The sequence below is a fragment of the Capricornis sumatraensis genome, chromosome 2, assembly GCF_032405125.1.
Source record: "Capricornis sumatraensis isolate serow.1 chromosome 2, serow.2, whole genome shotgun sequence".
Classification (NCBI taxonomy): domain Eukaryota; kingdom Metazoa; phylum Chordata; class Mammalia; order Artiodactyla; family Bovidae; genus Capricornis; species Capricornis sumatraensis.
In genome coordinates this window covers 179,961,663-179,979,716 of record NC_091070.1, presented here as the reverse complement: position 1 = coordinate 179,979,716, position 18,054 = coordinate 179,961,663, and the positions used below count along the sequence as shown (strand labels likewise).

At 40.9% G+C, this 18,054-nt stretch overlaps 1 protein-coding gene and 1 non-coding gene across 2 annotated transcripts in view; one reads left to right on the top strand and one right to left on the bottom strand.

Annotated features, from left to right (window-relative positions):
• PDE4B (phosphodiesterase 4B) overlaps window positions 1–18,054 on the top strand; it is a 533,353-nt gene that overhangs the window by 37,285 nt on the left and 478,014 nt on the right. The gene's annotated exons all lie outside the window — the stretch shown is intronic.
• TRNAS-GGA (transfer RNA serine (anticodon GGA)) lies at window positions 9,018–9,089 on the bottom strand. The gene has a single exon. It is a non-coding gene; the product is annotated as a tRNA-Ser (tRNA).

Below are 18,054 nucleotides of genomic sequence, written 5' to 3'. Positions count from 1 at the left end.
TGGTACTTTTTTTTTTTTTTTTACCATGGATGGACCTACATTGACACATCATAATCACCTAATGTCCAAAGTTCCCCTTATTCTATGGATATAAATCCACCACTGTAATACACTACAGTTTTGTCCTAAAAATTCTCTGTGTTCTACCTATTCACCCCCCACTTCAAAACCATTGATATTTTTATTGTCTCTATAGTTCTGCATTTTCTAGAAGTCATCTAGCTGGAATCATAAGTACGTAGCCTTCAGGATTGGCTTCTTTCACTTAGTTATTGCATTTAAAGTTTCTGCATGTCTTTTTATGACTTGAAAGCTTGTTTATTTTGTGTTGAAAAATATTCCATTGTCTATTTGTCCATATTTATTTTTTTTCTAAGGGTAGAAATCTTGGTTGCCTCCAAGTTTTGGTGATAAACATCTTTGTGCAGGTTTTGAGTGGACATAACTTTGCAAATCTGTTGGGTAGATATCACTTTGCTGACAAAGGTCCATATTATCAAAGGTATGGTTTTCCCAGTAGTCATTCATAGATGTGAGAGTTGGACCATAAAGAAGGCTGAGTGCTGAAGAATTGATGCTTTCAAATTGTGGTTCTGGAGAAGACTCTTGAGAGTCCTTGGACAGCAAGATCAAACTAAATTCTAAAGAAAATTAACCTTGAATACTTATTGGAAGGACTGGTGCTGAAGCTCCAATACTTTGGCCACCTCATGTGAAGAGCCAATTCATTGGAAAAGACTGAGGGCAGGAGAAGAAGGGGGAGACAGAGGATGAGATGGTTGGATGGCATCACTGACTCAATGGACATGAATTTGAGCAAACTTTAGGAAACAATGAAGGACAGGGAAACCTGGCATGCTGCAGTCCATGGGTCACTAAGAGTTGGACACGACTTAGTGATTGAATTACAAAATGGAATATAATTGCTGAATCATGTGATAAAAATATGTTTTGTTTTGTAAGAAACTGCCAAACTATCTTTCAAGGTGTACCATTTTGCATTCCCACCAGCAGGAGAGTTTCTAAGAGTTTTTAAGTGTTATTTTGTAAGTGTTCTGGATTTTCTCCATTTTAATAGATGTATAATGGTATCTTGGTTTAATTTGCATTTTTTCCTGATGACATGTGATCTTTTAATATGCTTATTTGCCATTTGTATATCTTCTTTGTTGAGATGTCTGTTAAAATATTTGGTCCATTTTAAAATTAGGTTGTTTATTTTCTCATTGTTGAGTATTAAGAGTTCTTTGCATATCTTGGATAATAGTCTTTTAATCAGATGTCTGTTGCAAATATTTCCTCCCAGTCTGTGGCTTGTCTTCTAATTTTCTTGACATTATCTTCTGCAGAACAGAAACTTTTAATGATCATGTCATCTATGAATAGAAACAGTTTTCTGTCTTCTTTCCCAATCTGTATACCTTTTGTTTTCTTTATTTGCCTTGCTGAATTAGCAAGGATTTCCAGTTCATTGTTGAAAAAGAGGGATGAGAGGGGACATCATTACTTTATATCTGATTGTTAGTGAGAAAGTTTCAAGTTTCTTATGATTAAACATAATGTTAACTGTAGGTTTTGGAGATAGTTTATCAAGTTGAGAAAGTCTCTTCTATTCCTAGTTTACTGGGAGTTTTTATTATGAATAGGTGTACTTTTGGGGATTCAATTTGCTAAATTTTGGTTGAGTATTTTTGCATATATGAGAGATATAAACTTTGTCTGTAATTTTCTTTTCTTGGTAATTATCTGTCTGTTTTTGGTGTGAGGGTAATACTGGCCTCATAGAATAAGTTAAGAAGCATTTCCCTGGCTTCTATCCTCTGAAATGAGGAGATTTGGTATACTTAGAGAATTTGGTATACTTTAGAGAATTGGTATACTTTCTTCCTACATGTTTGGTAGAATTCATCAGGGGACCCTTTTAGGCTGGTGCTTTCTGTTTGAAAGGTTATTAATTAAATTTATTTAATAGATATAGGCTTATTCAGGTTATTTCTAGCTTCTGTGAATTTTGGTAGATTGTGTCTTTGAAGGAATTGATACATTTTATATACAACTTCAGCTTTGTGGGCATAGAATTATTGCCATTTATTTTTTATTTCTGTGACATGCTTGTGTGTTTTGTCCATTTTTCTGTATTTTTTTTCTCTATTAGTGATTTTCAGGCATTCTTTACATATATCTAAATACTTGGGCTTTATCAATAAATGTGCTACAAATGTCTTTAATATAATTTTATGTATTCCTGATGTAATAACTTTTCTGTAGTGCTAATAATGATAGTCTTTAACTCTTTTTGTCTGATATTTTGTTCTGGTTTTTTGTCCATCATCTATTTGTATATGGTGCCTTTTTTTCTATGTGTTTGTGTTCAAAATTTCCGTGTCTTTATGAGTTAGGGATATGTCTCATAATGTATAACTGGAATGGTTGTGTTTTTGTTTTTCATTGTGGTCCCATAATCTTTGTTTTTAAAGGGCAAATTTAAGCCCTTCATAGTCATTATGATTATTGGTATTGTTGGACTTGTTTCTATTGTTCTCTGTCCTTGTTTTCTATGCATTTTTCTTCTTTTGATTGATTGAGGCAATTTTCCCTCAATTTTATTCTTTATTTTATACTATTCTTCGTGGTTACTCCTAAGCCACAGCCCTCTGAAAAGCCTCAAAGCCTTGAAACACTTTCCTTATTTATCATGCTATTTTAGTTCTGCTCTATTTTTTTTTAACATCCCTGGTAGCTCAGAAGGTAAAGAATCCACCTGCAATGCAGGAGATTGGACTCAATTCCTGGTTTGAGAAGATCTCCTGGAGAAGGGGATGGCTACCCACTTCAATATTCTTGCCTGGAGAATCCCATGGACAGAGGAGCCTGGTGGGTTACTTACTGTCCACAGGATCACAAAGAGTTGGACATGACTGAGTGATCCAAACTCATTTTTTTTAGCAGTCGCCACATATTGAATATTCTTCTTACTTCGTTCATTTTTTAAATTAAGCAACACATTTTCCATTTTGTTTGCTCACCATTTCCTCTTTCTTCTTGGATATGTTGCCCTGGGATCTTTACTTCCTGAAGTACATCCTTTAGAAGTTCCTTTAGTGAAGGTTTGGTAATGGTCTGCATTTGCCTTTACTTTCTCTCTTTCTTAAAAGATTGTTTTAATTGATTGAAAATACCACTCTGACAGTCATTTTCTTTCAACAGTTCCACCTACTCATTTCTTTTTTCATGTTGTTCAGAAGACTGCTCCCCTGCCTGGCCAGCTGTCCTTTGTGGATGTTCTGTCTTTTTGCTGTAACTGCTTTCTTTACTAATTCATCTTTTTATTTTGAGATAACTGTAGACTCACTTATAGTTGAGTACCTTTTACCTAGTATATTATTTACCTAGTTTCTCTTAACTTCTTACAAAATTGCAATGTAATATCACTCTTCTTTGTAATTTTGTTCTGCACTTATTTAAACATTTTAAACCTAGTAATGCTACATTCTGTACTGGACAATTCCAACATCTATAGACTCTGGAGATCTCTGACTTTCATTTATTGCAGCTGACCCTAATGTGCTTTGTGACACTTTAATATGTGCTCAGTACTTAATCATGTTATGTGAGAACCTTGCCAGCCTAAGCTGGGATGGCTTCCTTCCAGCCATGATTTGTGTCATGTTTGGCTTGGATTGAGGGATGCCGCAGACCCAGGACCGTTTTGAGACCCTTAGAAGCCTGTCTTGGTGAAGGACTCACAGGCTTATTTCCTCTCATTCTGCATCCTTCAGCAGTCCTGTTGTGATGCTTTGCCCACAAGACACCTCTGCCTCTGCTCAGTTCTCACTGCTTACTGCTTTCAGTGGCTGCCCTGCTTAAGGCTTATTTGTTTTTAGTGGGGTTTGTGAGCACAGCAGTATATCACAAATTGGGTCCTACTGAAGATCCAGCTGCTTTGTAGCAGGTCAGTAAAGCTCTTAGCCCATTATATTGCTGGAAGCAGAAGTACTGGGAAAAAGGTGACGGTGGTTATTGATCTTTGGAATGAGTACTGTCTTTGTATTGTTTGAGTTGTACTGTTGCCACAATACAAGACAAACCCTTTTGACCCCCTTCCGGGACTGAAGCACTCATTTCCCCAGCTGCTGGATACCACTCCCCTCTCTGACTTGCTCTTGGCTGAAGAGGACTGTCATACCCAAGGGTCAGTCTGTATCCAGTGACTATTGATGTATCTATGTGTGTGTAATTCAGGACACCTCTCAAGAGCCATCCTAACTCAGAGTCCCCTGTGAAGTTACTCGAGAACTTTATTGTGATTGTATGTTCTCTGCAAATCCTGCTTTTGTCAGTTCCCCACAGGTATAGATCTTGTGGCCAGTCACTCCCAGGAAAATCTCTGCAGGCAAATCTGTCTCAGAATCTACTTTCCTGGAGGAAATTGAACTCAAACAGTCTTGTTTTCAAAAGTTTTTGCAACTTTCATGGCCCCATAGAATACATAATTAAAATATCTTTACTATGTCATGAATTTTAGTCCTGGGAGCCATTTAGAAATAATCTAGTTTTACATCATTCTGAAATTTAAAAGAAATTGAGACCCGGAGTTGAACTATTTCATAAAAGATCATCAGCTCACTTTGTGGTCTCTGTTGTCTTCACACGAAGGGGACTGACCTCTGACCTCTCTTCTTTAAGTTCTATTATTCAACTAATCTGTGGTTCTGAGCTTTGAGACCGAGGCGCTTGCCAGTCTCTGGTGCTGTTTTCCTTCTTTGCCTCTTTGTATGATTTTTTTGTTCTTCCATGTTCTTCTAGCAAGTTTGTTCAAATAATTTTGAGTGTGGCCATAAAATAGAGTATAGAAAATGTAGCCAAAGATATTATAACAAAGAAATTCGATGCATTTTGCTTGCTTATTTCCTGCAGCACCCTCATTACATTGGGCATGGATGTAGGTGCAGGGCCAGCTTCGTGGGCCTGTGATTGGTCCCAGATTCAGAGTTTTCTAGCTGTTGATTTCATGCTCACTATCGGATGCCTTGAAATTCAAAATCATTTTTTTAACCAGGGGGCCCACATTTTAATTTTTCAATAGATCTCATAAATAATATAGCTGGCTCTGGGTAGACAGTTTGGCATAGAAGTCAGAACGATGTGTGGGGTCGAATCATGCCTTCGTCTCTTACATGTTATGGTCTTGGCCAAAATTCTTAAACCCTCTGGATCTCTTTCCTCATTGAGAAAATGTTGCTGGCAGGACCTACAAATATTTGAAATTTGCTATTGAAAAGACTAATTAACAAATACTAGTACAGTAGCTATCATTTTGAGCTTCCCTCATAGCTCATTTGGTAAAGAATTTGCCTGCAATGCAGGAGACTCCAGTTTCAAGATTCCCTGGAGAAGGGATAGGCTACCTACTCCAGTATTCTTGGACTTCCCTTGTGGCTCAGCTGGTAAAGAATCCGCCTGCAATGCAGGAGACTTGGTTCGACTCCTGGGTTGGGAAGATCTGCTGGAGAAGGGATAGGCTACCCACTCCAGTATTCTTGGGCTTCCCTTGTGGCTCAGCTGGTAAAGAATCTGCCTGCAGTGCAGGAGACCTGGGCTCCATCCCTGGGTTGGGAAGGTCCTCTGGAGAAGGGAAAGGCTACCCACTCCATTATTCTGGCCTGGAGAATACCATGGATTGTATAGTCAATGGGGAGCTATAATATGGAAAAATTAGAATTAGTGAAGTTAAGCCAGTGGGTTCTGGGGTCAGATTTCCTGGGTTCGTTTCTGAGCTTTGTGATTTACCAATGGTGATACCTGAGTAAGTTCCCTAAACATTCTTTGTGTCTCATCATAGGATGTATGTCAATGATAAATAAGTTAATTGTAACTTCTTGGCATGGTACCTGGTTTTAGGTATGATACTGGTTTTAGGAGAGATAACCAAACTCTTCTAAAACACGCATGCTATGAGAGAAAATAATCAAAAGGGTCCTGGGTAGAGAAAGAGAAAAGTTTGGGAACACATGTGAACCACACTGTGGAGAAGGACGTGACAACTACAAACCACAGAATTAACTGTTTGTGTTGGTCAGTACAGCACCTCTACTTAGCACACACCTATGGACGGGCCACTGTGTCCTTTAGGGAAGGTGGTAACAATTTTACACAGTTTTATCTAACAGGAAACCTGGAGGCATAGATTCCCTGTGATGATACGCTCACTGTTCTCAATTTTATACTTGGCAGCTAGTTGGAGTACAGACTCCTTCTATCATCATTAACCTCATTAGTCATCCCCAAATGAGGAAAGCCCAGGATGAACTTTGAGAGGGAAGTCCAAATTCTTGGAAGATATCTCAGAATGTTCCCAAGGTATAGTGTACTGAGCAACCAAACTGAAGCAAATACACCTCTCCCACCAAAAAAAGTCTTCCCTGATGGCTCAGTGGGAAAAGAATTCACCTGTAGTGTGGAAGACACTGGAGACGTGGGTTCAATCCCAGGGTCAGGAGGATCCCCTGGAGAAGGAAATGGCAACCCACTCCAGTATTCTTAGCTGAAAAATTGTATGGATAGAGGAACCTGGCAGGCTATCGCCCAAAGGATGGCAAAGAGTTGAACAGGACTTAGTCCTTAGACTAAGCAGCAGGCCCCCCAGGGAAGCAAGCATGTCTTTTCTCTGAATTACTCCTTCCCTACTGTGCACTGAATTGTGTACCCCCAAAATTCCTATATGCAGGTCAGGAAGCAACAGTTAGAACTGGACGTGGAACAACAGACTGGTTCCAAATAGGAAAAGGAGTACGTCAAGGCTGTGTATTGTCACCCTGCTTATTTAACTTCTATGCAGAGTACATCATGAGAAACGCTGGGCTGGAAGAAGCACAAGCTGGAATCAAGATTGCCAGGAGAAATATCAGTAACCTCAGGTATGCAGATGACACCACCCTTATGGCAGAAAGTGAAGAGGAACTCAAAAGCCTCTTGATGAAAATGAAAGAGGAGAGTGAAAAAGTTGGCTTAAAGGTCAACATCCAGAAAACAAAGATTATGGCATCCAGTCCCATCATTTCATGGGAAATAGATGGGGAAACAGTGGAAACAGTGTCAGACTTTATTTTTGGGGGGCTCCAAAATCACTGCAGATGGTGACTGCAGCCATGAAAGTAAAAGACGCTTACTCCTTGGAAGGAAAGTTATGACCAACCTAGATAGCATATTGAAAAGCAGAGACATAACCTTGCCAACAAAGGTCCATCTAGTCAAGGCTATGGTTTTTCCAGTGGTCATGTATGGATGTGAGAGTTGGACTGTGAAGAAAGCTGAGCACCGAAGAACTGATGCTTTTGAACTGTGGTGTTGGAGAAGACTCTTGAGAGTCCCTTGGACTGCAAGGAGATCCAACCAATCCATTGTAAAGGAGATCAGCCCTGGGTGTTCTTTGGAAGGACTGATGCTAAAGCTGAAACTCCAATACTTTGGCCACCTCATGTGAAGAGTTGACTCATTAGAAAAGACTCTGATGCTGGGAGGGATTAGGGGCAGGAGGAGAAGGGGACGACAGAGGATGAGATAGCTGGATGGTATCACCGACTCGATGGGTGTGAGTTTGAGTGAACTCCGGGAGTTGGTGATGGACAGGGAAGCCTGGCGTGCTGCAATTCATGGGCTCGCAAGGAGTCAGACACGATTGAGCGACTGAACTGAACTGAACTGAACTGAAAATTCCTTTGTTAAATCTCCTAACACCTACTGTGGTGGCATTTGGAAAAGGCCTTTGGGAGGTAATTAGAGTTAGACTCAGTCATGAGGATAGGGTCTCATGTGGGATTAGTGGCTTTCTTAGAATGAGGAAAATAGATATTTCTCTCCACAAGCTCACACCAAGGACAGGCCATGGGAGGATACACAGAGAAGGTAGCTTTCTGCAGGCCAAAAAGAGAGTGCTCCCCAGAACATGACCATGATCTCTGATCTCAAACTTCCAGCCTCCAGAACTATGAGAAAATAAACTTGTATTGTTAAACCCACGCAGCCTGTGATATCTCGTTATGGCAGCCTAAGCTAAGATGATCCCTTTCAACAACTGTCTTCTATCATGTGTTTTTCCTCCTGTCCTCCTTTGGATTGATGCTCTATGATCACTAATTGAATAATTACCAGAAATATTTATAATTATAATCCATCATGTGCTCAGTCATGTCTGACTCTTTGTGACCCCATGGACTGTAGCCCACTAGGCTCCTCTGTCCATGAGATTTTCCATGCAAGAATACTGAAGTGGATTGTCATTTATTTCTCCAGGGAATCTTCCCAACCCAGGGATTGAACCCACATCTCCTGTATCTCCTGCATTGCAGGCAGATTCTTTACCCAGAAATATTTAGCTAAAAATTAATAAATCCTTCCCCATAGGAGTATTAAGAGAGTATTTAGCCTGCTGTTGTGGGTTGAATTGTGCCCCACAAAGATATGTTGCATCCCCATATATCCACGAATGTGACTTTATTTGAAAATAAGGTCTTTGCAAATGTGATCAAGGTGAGGTCCTATTGAAGTACTGTGAGACCCCCTAGTCCAATGTAACTGGGTTCTTCATAAGAAGAGGAAAAGTGCCATGTGAAGACACACACATGGAAAGAAGGCCTGGAGATGATAGAGTGAGATATTGGAGTGATGCAGCTAAAAGCTAAGGAATACCAAGGATCTATGGCCACCATCAGAAGTCAAGAAGAGGCAAGGAAGTACTCTACCCAACATCTCAGAGCCTGGCTGTGCCAACACCTTGGCTTCAGATTTCTACCCTCTATAACTGCTGGAGAGTGTATTTCTATATTGTCACCCAAGTCTGTGGTAGCTTGTTAAGGCTGCCCTAAGAAACAAATTCAAGTGCCTCCCTTCTAAAGTAAAGTAAAGTCACTCACTCTTTCCGACCCGACCCCATGGACTGTAGCCTAAGGCTCCTCCCTCCATGGGATACTCCAGGCAAGAGTACTGGAGTGGATTATCATTTCCTTCTCCAGGGGATCTTCCCAACCCAGGGATCGAACCTGGGTCTCCTGCATTCCAGGCAGACGCTTTAACCTCTGAGCCACCAGGGAAGCCCCTTCACAGAAGCAGTATTTTATCCTTGCTTTGAATCTCATTTCTTAGTGATTGTCATCAGTAGAATTACCTTCAAAGCAGAGGAACAAGATACAAAAGCATGAGGACCTTTCAAATTATACTCGTTTTGTGGAATAAAAGATAATCTGAAAAAGAATAGATACATGTATATGTATAACTGAACATTCAGAAAACTAAAGTCATGGCATCTGGTCACATTACTTCATGGCAAATAGATGGGGGCAACAACTGAAACAGTGACAGACTTTATTTTGCAGGGGGACTCCAAAAAAAACTGCAGATGGTGACTACAGCCATGAAATTAAAAGATGCTTGCTCCTTGGAAGAAAAGTTATGACCAAACCTAGACAGTGTATTAAAAAACAGAGACATTACTTTGCCAACAAAGTTCCATAAAGTCAAAGCTATGGTTTTTCCAGTAGTCATGTATGGATGTTGAGAGCTGAACTCTAAAGAAAGCTGAGCGCCAAAGAATTGATGCTTTTGAGGTGTGGTGTTGGAGAAGATTCTTGAGAATCCCTTGAACAGCAGGGAGATCCAACTGGTTCATCCTAAAGGAAATGAGTCCTGAATATTCATTGGAAGGACTGATGCTGAAGCTGAAACTCCAATATTTGGGCCACCTGATGCGAAGGGTGCAAAGACCCTGAAGCAGGGAAAGATTGAAGGCAGGAGGAGAAGAGAGCAACAGAGGGTAAGATGGTTGGATGGCCTCACCAACACGATGGCCATGAGTCTGAGTAAGCTCCGGGAGTTGGTGATGGAAGGGTGATGCCAGGGAAGCCTGGCATGCTGCAATCCATGGGGCTGCAAAGAGTCGGACATGATTGAGCGACTGAACTGAACTGAACTGATACGTATAACTGAATCTCTTTGCTGTACACCTGAAACTAACACAACATTCTTAATAACTATACTCCAGTATGAAATAAAAATTTTTAAAAATTTTTACTTAAAAAGAAAAGTTGCTGTTGGTATGGAATCCATCCCACAATACCACCCAATCTCCCAAGGCCAACCCATTCTTTAACGTGTTAAGTAAACCCAACCAACCACTAATGAACAAAGTGGCGGAGCTGGTTTAGTCACTAAGTCGTGTTTGACTCTTTGAGACCCAGGAGACAGTAGCAGGCTAGCTTCCTCTGTCCATGGGCTTTCCCAGGTAAGAATACTAGAGTGGTTTGCCATTTCCTTCTCCAAGAGATGGATCTTCATGGTGTAGGGATCAAACCCAGGTCTCCTGCATTGCAAGCAGATTCTTTACCTCTGAGCCACCAGGGAAGTCCTAATGAGCAAAGTGTACATGCATATTTGGTGGTGAATGGGAGGTGATTTCAGTCTAATCCTTGTCTGGTTCGTGATGGATGGAAGATCACAGTATGCTTGTCTCAGATGTAGAGGGAGCTATAAAAACTGGAAAGGACAGTAAAGATATGTGGTGGCTTTACTACAGGTGCCTTGTGTTTATGGAATCTCACTTCCAATTATGGACATATTCTTTTAAAAATTCTTCTTGAAATGTTTGCCTTTATAACTATGTGTCATTCAGTCTGTCCCAGAAAAGCAGAAATAGCATATTTTCATTGTTTTATTTTCCAACACAAGAGGGCAGCATTGCAGCATTGTTCATTTCCTGTAGGACCCACACTGCTGTACTTCGCATTTAAATACGCAGTGTACCTTTTTCAAATGGATAATCAGTTGAGAATTGCACAAAGGAGGACCCAGGCTATTTATCCATCACATGGCATTTATTTTAATGTTAGTTTTGAAAACAGTACCCTCTGATGAGCGTTCATACATTTTATATTTGCTTCGTTGTTTCAGATGCTATACTAATCATCCCATTTCAAGAAGATGAGGTACTTTTGTGTTTTGTAGTGTTTGTGTAGGGTAATTGTCTAAACATCTGAATTCATTTAAATGGCATTTTCAATCACATTACTCGGAAGTACATAGGGTATCAGGACATAGGCAGTTTGACATAAAGGATGAGTAACCCACTGGGCAGGGGGGTTTCCTGCTTGGTTGAAACAAGTCTGTGAGAGAGTAAACCTGGTGCCACGGATTCCAGCCACAGATTCCTGTACAAATAAATGGGCTGGGAGATAGGGGGTGGTGGGAGTGCAGTAAAAATAGTAAGAATAATGATACGAAGAAGGACCATTTTTGACCGCTTATTTAACTTTGTTGTTGTTTAGTCACTAAGCTGTGTCTGACTCTGCAGCCCCATGAATTGTAGCATGCCCGGCTTCCCTGTTCTACCCTATCTCCCAGAATTTGCTAAAACTCATGTCCATTGAGTTGGTGATGCTCTATCAATTTTATCTTAGATTCGTTATTTGCATAGCTATATTGTTCTTAATACTCGTGCATAACTCCTCTTGTTTTTATAGGTGAGAAAGTAGAAGCTTGGCTTAGGTAAGTGATTCACCCCTCAATTCATGAAGCTCATAAGGAGGCAGCGCTGACTGCCAAACTCAGGTTTCTCCCACTACTTCATGTTGACAGTAAAAGAGATTGAATTCAGTGATTCACTCTAAAACGTTATTGATTTGATATTCAAACTTCTTCATCCCTACCCTACCCACTTCATATATTTGATTTAGTCGAGACTACTGTGATGGTTAATTTTATGTGTCAGCTTTACTGGTCTAAGGGATGCCCAGATGGCCAGTAAAACAGTATTTCTGGATGTGCCTTTGAGGTCGTTTCTGGAAGAGATTAACATTTGAATCAGGAAAGGAGATGACCCTCACCAATGTAGATGGGTATCATCCAATCCCTTGGGGGTCTGAATAGAACAAAAAAGGCAGGACGAATTTCTTTGTTTAAGCTGAAACATCAGCACTCCTGGCTCTTGGCTTTATGGACCAAGACCAGAACTTGGCTGGATTACACTACTGGCATTACTGCTTCTCCAACTTGCAGATGGCAGGTGTACTATTTTCTAACCCTCATAATGCTGTGAGCCAGTTTTTATAATAAATGTCCATATTTTATATATGTATAAAATATACACATATATAATATATCCATATATGTATGTCTACGAATGTTCTGTTTCTCTAAAAATTTTGACTACCTAGTAAAATACAAAATGCTATATAAGGTCTAAGTTTTATTATTGCATTTATTATTTTTTGTTCTTTGCATCTGAGCAATAATTTAATGCCTATGTCTGAGAATCTTCATCTCAGCAGAACTGTGGAGATCCCAGAAGATTCGAGTCCCTTTTAGAATTGTCTTTGACTGTAGGAGTGAATGAGTGACTGAGGAGGGAGCATTTGCTTTAGTGTGGTAGCACAGTGCATTCACATAACACATTTTCCTCTGAGGTGCTCAAGGCAAAGATGGCGGGTTACTATCTGCATTACCTGCCAGTGGCAGATATGAAAGATGACATCTGAACCTTTGAAGAAGAGAAAACATGTCCACAAGTATCTTTTTTGATGCAAGAACAAATTGCTGAAGTAGGTTGTCCGTGATTGCTAATGGTTGAACTCTTTGAACCAGCATTGTTTATTCCTGAACCTGGACTGTTTGTTTTGAGGTTAACATCACTTTAGGAGTCAGGCTTGAATTTTTGTCCCAGGTTTGCCATGGGACAATTTTTGTCCCAGGATCTTGGCTTTAGGAAAACTCTCTGAGCCTCCGGAGAAGGCAGTGGCAACCCACTCCAGTACTCTTGCCTGGAAAATCCCATGGACGGAGGAGCCTAGTGGGCTGCAGTCCATGGGGTCGCTGAGGGTCAGACACGACTGAGGAACTTCACTTTCACGTTTCACTTTCATGCATCGGAGAAGGAAATGGCAACCCGCTCCAGTGTTCTTGCCTGGAGAATCCCAGGGATGGGGGAGCCTGGTGGGCTGCCATCTATGGGGTCGCACGGAGTCGGACACGACTGAAGTGATTTAGCAGCAGCAGCAGCAGCAGCCTGAGCCTCAGATTCTTCATCTGTGAAATAAAAATAAGAATAATATAAACTTCTTGGAATTATTATATAGATAAAGTAATGTGTTTATACGTATATGTGTATGTAGGCATGTGTATACTCTTTTTTTTCTGGTACACATACCCATTCAGTGTACTCTGCTCTGTGACCAGTCTGTAACTCGGAGCCATCTGCAATTCTGAGCAGTGCCCATGGAGACCACTGGGTGTCTCTAGAAAGCTTGAATTTTAAGAGTAAGAAAAAAGGTGGTTGTGAGCATGTTTTAGAAACTGTAAAGCTTTGTAAAAAATAAGATTATAATGGTTCCTTCGCTGAACTCAACTTCTGTTAATACTTGATACATACCTATGCTTTTGCATTTATCTGGTTTGTTCAAATCTAAACATTTACAGAGCGCCTAATAAATACTAGGGAAATGTTCATTCACTTTACAGTGTGCGCTGCTCTAGGGACTGAATATTCAGCACTGAACAAAGTGGACTAATCGTTTGCCTCTGGAGCTTATGTTTGTAAGGGTGACAGGAAGCAGGCACGCACACACGTGTAGAATGGTAGAATGTTTGGTAATAATGTGAAGGAAAAAATGAAGCTTGGTAAAATAGAGAATCATAGTGGATGCCATTTTAGGTAATAGACCTTAAAGGTCATCTTTGAGAGGATTAAAACTGAGCAAAAAAACTGAATTAAATGTAGGAATGAGCCACATATACATCCAGAAAAAGTGAGCGCTCGTCAGAGAGAACAAAACGTAAAAGGCCTTCAAAGCAAGATGTGTGGTTATTATGTTTGAGAAACAGCAAAGAATCGTGGGCAAACCATGCACATTGATAGGGTTTTCTATATAATTCATTGTCTTTTGGGGAGACAATATCTATTATAATATTATACCTTTGTATCTCCTTTCTGTAAGTGTATTCACCTAAATATTCTGTTACAATAATTAGTACTTATTGAGTACTCATTGCATTCTGAGTTAGTCCTTACAACCTTGCCTACCATATAAATATAATTACCCCCTATTATTCAGAGACTCTAAAGAGCTTCTGAAGGTAACATATCCAGGGAGTTGGTGAGGCAACACTTGGCCTTGTTTGAAAGTGCAGTAACTCAATGGGAAGACAGATGAGTAAAAGATAATGAAGTGATAGGAGCAATGGAAAGTTACCAAGAGCAGGTGACATGTGACCTGTGACATGTGACTTGGAGGATGAGGTTGGATTCTTAAAGGAAGAGAAGATGGGGATGAGAGTGGAGAGAGAATCTCCTGGTAGAAAACAAAGCAATGGGGGCTTCAAAGAGCATGGTTTACGGAAAAAATAACACAGTTGAGCGTAGCTGAAGGATCTGTAGCTCTAAGTGTAATAGATGCATTGTGGTGCCTGCAAGTGCCAGGACAAAGGTCTTCTACCGCGATTAGGAGGAGATGGAACCCTGACCCAAAGGCAACAGAGGCTCTGGTATTACCAGGGACATAAACCTGTGTGACTTGGCTTGAACATGTGAGATGGCTGAATCAGATTCTCTCTTTCAGAATTTTGAAACAAAGATACCAAGACTACTGCTAGTTTATAACTTTCCTGGAATAGGGAAGTTATCTGAATTTGGGGGCTCAGGAAGTTATCTGAGGTCATGTGAAACTGTTCCAAATTGGGAAAGGAGTACGTCAAGGCTGTATGCTGTCACCCTGCTTATTTAACTTATATGCAGAGTACAACATGTGAAATGCCAGGCTGGATGAATCACAAGCTGGAATCAAGATTGCTGGGAGAAATATCAATAACCTCAGATATGCAGATGACACCATTTTTACGGCAGAAAGCAAAGAGGAACTAAAGATCCTCTTGATGAAGGTGGAAGAGAAGAGTGAAAAAGCTGGCCTAAAACTCAACATTCAAAAATCTAAGATCATGGCATCTGGTTCCTTCACTTCATGGCAAATAGATGGGGGAAAAGTGGAAACAGTGACAGACATTATTTTCTTGGACTGCAAAATCACTGCAGATGGTGACTGCAGCCATGAAATTAAAAGACACTTGCTCCTTGTTTAAGACCAACTTAGACAACTTATTAAAAAGCAGAGACATTACTTTGCCGACAAAGGCCCAACTAGTTAAAGCTATGGTTTTTCCAGTAGTCATGTATAGATGTGAGAGTTGGATGATAAAGAAAGCTGAGCACTGAAGAATTGTTGCTTTTGAACTGTGGTGTTGGAGAACTCTTGAGAGTCCCTTGGATAGCAAGGAGATCTAACCAGTCAATCCTAAAGGAAATTAGTCCTGAATATTCATTGGAAGAACTGATGCTGAAGCTCCAATACTTTGGCCACCTGATGTGAAGAACTGACTCATTTGAAAAGACCCTGATGCTGGGAAAGATTGAAGGCAGGAGGAGAAGGGGATGACAGAGGATGAGATGGTTGGATGGCATCACCGACTTGACGAACATGAGTTTGGGCAAGCTCTGGGGGCTGGTGAAGGACAGGGAAGCCTGGTGTGCTGCAGTCTACGGGGTCTGAGTCAGATACGACTGAGCAACTGAACTGAACTGAACTGAAACCTGATAAGGTAGCTGGCCATAGAAAAAGTGCAGCAAGTGCAGAGATTAGCAAAGATGGAACACCATGAGGTCTCTGAGGAAGAGAAGTGGGGACATCAGCTCTCTAGTTTCTGCTACACTTACAGTTCTTAACTCTTGAGGGCTCACGAGGCAGTATAGTTTCTGTCTCAATCCCAGAGATCTCTGTATCCTAAAATTAGGGGGATCATATGATCTGTTATTCAAACTGGCGTATTTTTGAAAGTGAAAGTGGGTACTATTAATAATTGCAAGCATTAACTGGACAATGACAGATATGAACTGGGATGTAGGCAATGGTGGGTAGAAGAACCCCTTCTCTCCAGAAAATGACAGTGATGATGATGGGAGCAGCAAAACAAAATTTAATTTGTAGTGTTTGCCGATTTCCATGGTATAAATACTACCACCACAGCTGATTCTAAACTCCCAAGGCAAAATCAGCTGGTTGCAAATTCCTAAAGATTTAATAATCAGCTTCCTCAAGCTGTGACAAGTCAGCTCCAGCAACCTGCTGCATGCACACTGCCCCACCTACAGTACTCTCTTCACCAGGTCCACTCTCCTTCATTTTCACTTAGGTTTTGTTGACAGCATGTGATTCTCGCAACTCCAAAAGTACTGATTAGAACAGTGGTGCATTTGGGTGTGAAACTAGTGGGAAGTCTGCTTCCCAGCCTCCCTTGTACCTCCTCGAAGGGACAGACTGCCTGCAGCCTCCTCTCACTCCCAGGTGCCTAGCACTGTGAGGAATATGCAGAAGCTGCCAGTAAATACTGCTGATTAATGCTTCAAGGGTCACGCCTTGGCTCCCCTATGGGAAGGTTGGAGGTATTAGGTGGTATTAGTCTTTCTGTCATGTCCGATTCTTTGTGACCCTATGGACATATCCTACCAGGCCCGTCTGTCCTTGGAATTCTCCAGGCACAAATACTGGTGTGGGTAGCCATTCCCTTCTCCAGGGGTTCTTCCTGACCCAGGGATCAAACCTGGGCCTCCTGAATTGCAGGCAGATTCTTTACCATCTGAGCCACCAGAGAAAGGTTACCCAGCCGTGGTTTGCAATTTGCCTGTCAGCAGTGGGATAGCACCTTTGTGACAAGTTAGCCAGCAGCAGCTTCTCAGAGGATTCTGAGACCTGGGCTCTGACGTTCTCCCCCAGGACTGATTGCTGTCAGCCCAACATCCTCTGTCAAACTGTAGCCTTCCATATACAGATGAAGTTTATTTATTCAGTGGGGGGAATGGTTATGGTTAAGTTGCTCAGTTGTGTCCGACTCTTTATGACCCCATGACCTGTAGCCTGCCAGGCACCTCTGTCCATGGTATTTTCCAGGCAAGAATACTGGAGTGGGTTGCCATTTTCTTCTCCAGAGGATCTTCCCAACCCAGGGATCGAATCCAGGTCTCCACATTAAAGGCAGACTCTACCATCTGAGCCACCAGGGGATCCTTATAGTCATGTGAGTACTAAGTGTCTGATCAGGGTTCCTCTTTAACTTTCTCATATCGGCCTGAGGCAACCACTGTTAACCACTGTTACACTTATTCCTCAGTCTTCATTCTTCAAATAACACAATCCTTGCCTTCCAAAAAGCAGAGTTTCCAAGCTGCTCTGGAAATAAACTGGTTACCCAAGCTTATTAGATGAGCCTTGCTTGTGCAAACACATTCTTACTTGGACTTTATATTTTTCTTTCTTTCCCCCCTTTTTTATTCTTATTTCCTCTTATATATAAAGATTTTTATACCTTTTTGAAGAATAGTGAAATATCAGGAGAATTCAGTTTCTAACAGACTTCCTACAAGCAATTTTCCTTGTTTCTGAGAAATGATAAGACTGGGAGACACTGCCTCTGGAAATCCTAAATGTATTCATTAGTTCAATGGCTGATGTTGCTGGGGCAGAATTTAGTCCAGGTCAGACACACATGTGCTCGTATATACACATGCTAATACACAGACACACAATTTCTGTTCCAACTGTTCTCAGATGAAAGGAAATCCGGTGAAATGACAGTTCTGCACTTATCCCACCACCATCCTTTTTAAGTGAATTGATTAAATAGTTGTTTATTTAAGAAAGTCTTCCCAGTTTATGTGCCAGCCAATAACATAATTATTTTCCAAGGTGAATTATATATATATATATATATAAATTAAGGTACAGAATCTTACCTGTGTCCAAAGACTCTTAAGTATCAGCTTTCCATACACATGCATCGAGTCAAGAGGTTAGGATTCACTACTGTTCCTGGTACTTTTGGTTGTGGCAAAAGTTGTTAACTTTCCTAACCTGTGCATGTTATGTGTGCTAAGTCACTTCAGTGATGGCTGACTCTGCGACCCTGTGGATAGTAGCTGTCTGGATCCTCTGTCCATGGGATTCTCCAGGCAAGAATACTGGAGTG